Source organism: Sorex fumeus, unplaced genomic scaffold (genome assembly GCF_029834395.1).
Source record: "Sorex fumeus unplaced genomic scaffold, SorFum_2.1 ptg000009l, whole genome shotgun sequence".
NCBI classification, from domain to species: domain Eukaryota; kingdom Metazoa; phylum Chordata; class Mammalia; order Eulipotyphla; family Soricidae; genus Sorex; species Sorex fumeus.
The window spans coordinates 34534582-34537339 of NW_026606066.1; the positions used below are offsets into that span (position 1 = coordinate 34534582).

Genomic DNA, 2758 nt, shown 5'->3' on the forward strand with positions numbered 1-2758 from the left:
GCCATTAAGCCCTTGTATAAGAGATTACTCAAATGTTTGTTAAAAGTTGAGCATTGTGTGCTTATATATATATATATATATATATATATACATATATACATGTATATATCACTGTATCACTATATCACTGTCATCCTATTGTTCATCGATTTGCTCGAGCAGGCGCCAGTAATGTCTCCATTCGTCTCAACCCTGAGATTTTAGCATGCTTTCCTTACTCATCCTTTCCTACGGTGCATTATTGGAGGCTCTTTCAGGGTCAGGGGAACAAGACCTGTTATTGTTACTGTTTTTGGCATATCAAATACACCTCGGGGAGCTTGACAGGTTCTGCCATAAGGAGATGGTACTCTAACTAGCTTCCTGGGCTCTCTGAGAGGGATGGAGAATGTATATAAGAGAATACATGCAAGTTTTTTTTTTAACCATTTTAACCATTTTTAATGTACAGTTCAGTGGAAGTACATACATTCATATTACTTAACAGCCTTTCAAGATCTTTCACGTGAAACTTTTGAGTGACGTAAAATGTTGAGGAAAAAACATCACTTTCTAAAGACACTGAAACAAAGGCCTGTAGACTTGCTTCTTGCTAGAAATGGAATTGATTTTATCTCTATTTCTACTGATAAGTTCTGTAGTCAGTGTTCATGTAGTCATTGAGAGATAGTTTCTGAATGTAAATTATTTTATTTGTGATTTTTTGTTTGTTTGGTTGGTTGGTTGGGGGACACACCCAGTGATGCTCCGTACTTAGTCCACTGTGCTCAGGGATCATTCTTGGGGGAACTCAAGGGATGATATGTGGTTGTGGGGGATTAAACCAAGGTCAGCCACATGCAAAGCAAATACCCTACCTGCTGTGCATTTTTCTGGCCCAAGGATTGTTTTGTTTTGTACATGGAAATCCTGTGACCTAGAAATGTACCAGTGGGCAGTAAGAGTAATTGATAAAAAGGCGACTTATAGTTGATTTGTACTAGGTAATTTGTAGTAATTGATAATAGGTAATTTGTAGAGGGGTACATATATGGAGGTAACAAATCAGCATCCCTTTGGGCATATACCATCAGGTAAGTTTGCTTGAACACTCCAAGTATTTTGTTTTTACTTTTGTTGGGGGGGGGGGCACTTCTGGCAGTACTCAGGGCTTACTTCTGACTTTATGCTTAGAGATCGCTCCTGGCAGCCTCAGGGGATCATATACGGTGCCTGGGATTGAACCCAGGTTGACTGACATGCAAGTATTTTGAAACCAAACAGATGTGTGCTTCTTTAGGTACATTGGTGGATTAGACTATAAGCGGTAACGGGTCCACAAATGCGGCCACGCGCTTCTGGGAGCTTTGTTTTATGGTCTCTGGATCTTAGCTGCTGATGGGATTACATGGCGCTGGGAACAGTCTGTGGGTGTGACAACCAAGCTACTGGAAAATGGGAAATCGTGGTGGAGGAGGCCTACACCCAATATGAGCAGGCTTGGAGATCTCAGCCATGTTTTCCACATACCTGGGTTCCTCTGCCAGTTCCTTCATGTGTGAGGCTCGTCTGAGCATGTGGAGAATGGCCTTGAGCATGGCTGTGGCTGGGTTCTGGAGGTTTTTGGCTGCCAGGGTTCTGCTTGAGGTGGGGATGGAAACTCAAATCACCCCCCTCCGAGGGGTCCCGGTGAAGACAGCCTGGCATGGGGGCAGGAGATTCTGCATATATATATGTATACACACACACACACACACACACACACATACACACGCACATATATTCCCCATGAGATTAGTTGCCTTCTACTTTAAATCCCATCAAATGTTGTGTGCTACTCTTGGTACATCAGTGGTGTAGAGCATGAGAGGTTGCGCTCTAGAAATTCTAAAATTTAGAATACCATCATACAGAAGATTCACTCATGGGTGAGACTTATAGGAGCCTGTGGAGAGTGGTGTGAGCATGGTGGCTATGGAGTTCCGGAGGGTTTTGGCTGCCAGGGCCCTGTTGGGGCGGGGAGGGAAACTCACCCGCTCCCCCTTCTGAGTTGCCCTGGATAAGGCAGACTGCACACGGTCTGGAGGCATCTCTGCAGTGTGTCATTCTATGTTGCTCTCTTCCAGGAGGTTTATTTTTGAATCCTGGAGACAATTTATAGCAAAGTAATATCTCCTTTCAGCATCATACAACCCAATTGTTTCCCTGACTTTGCCTTAGAGTGACTATCGTTTCCATTAATGACTAGAATATTCATATATTCATCAAAAACAATAATACAACCTTCTTTCTGCATATGCATAAAGCCACAGATGAATCCAAGTTCTATTTTGCAAATATTGGAGATGAGATTGATGGGCTGCACCATCACCTTCTGAGCTGTCTGGCACTGGCCATCATACAACATAGTGGAAGCTGAAGAAGACCACACTAATCTCAAAACACTAATCTCAGCCCTGAATACTCGAAGCCAAATATAAAAGGCTATATACTGTATGATTCAAACTATTTCAACTCTTCTGGAAAAGGCAAAATTATGGGGACAGTAAAAACTCTGTAGTTTCCAGGATTTAACGGTAAGGGAGAAATGAAAAAGTAAAGCCCAGAGAGATATTAGAGAAATGAAATTATTCTATGTGATACCATAATGGTGGATACAAGCCATTTGGGGGCTGGAGCGATAGCACAGCTGTAGGGCTTTTGCCTTACACACAGCCAACATGACCGACCCGAGTTCAATTCCTCCACCACACTCAGAGAGCCCGGCAAGCTACCAAGA

The 2758-nt window shown here is 42.9% G+C and overlaps 1 pseudogene; it reads right to left on the reverse strand.

The window, feature by feature from the left end:
* Window positions 1–2134: 2134 nt before the first annotated feature.
* On the reverse strand, window positions 2135–2386 carry LOC130019770 (small nuclear ribonucleoprotein E-like; annotated as a pseudogene).
* Between the last annotated feature and the right edge of the window lie 372 nt (window positions 2387–2758).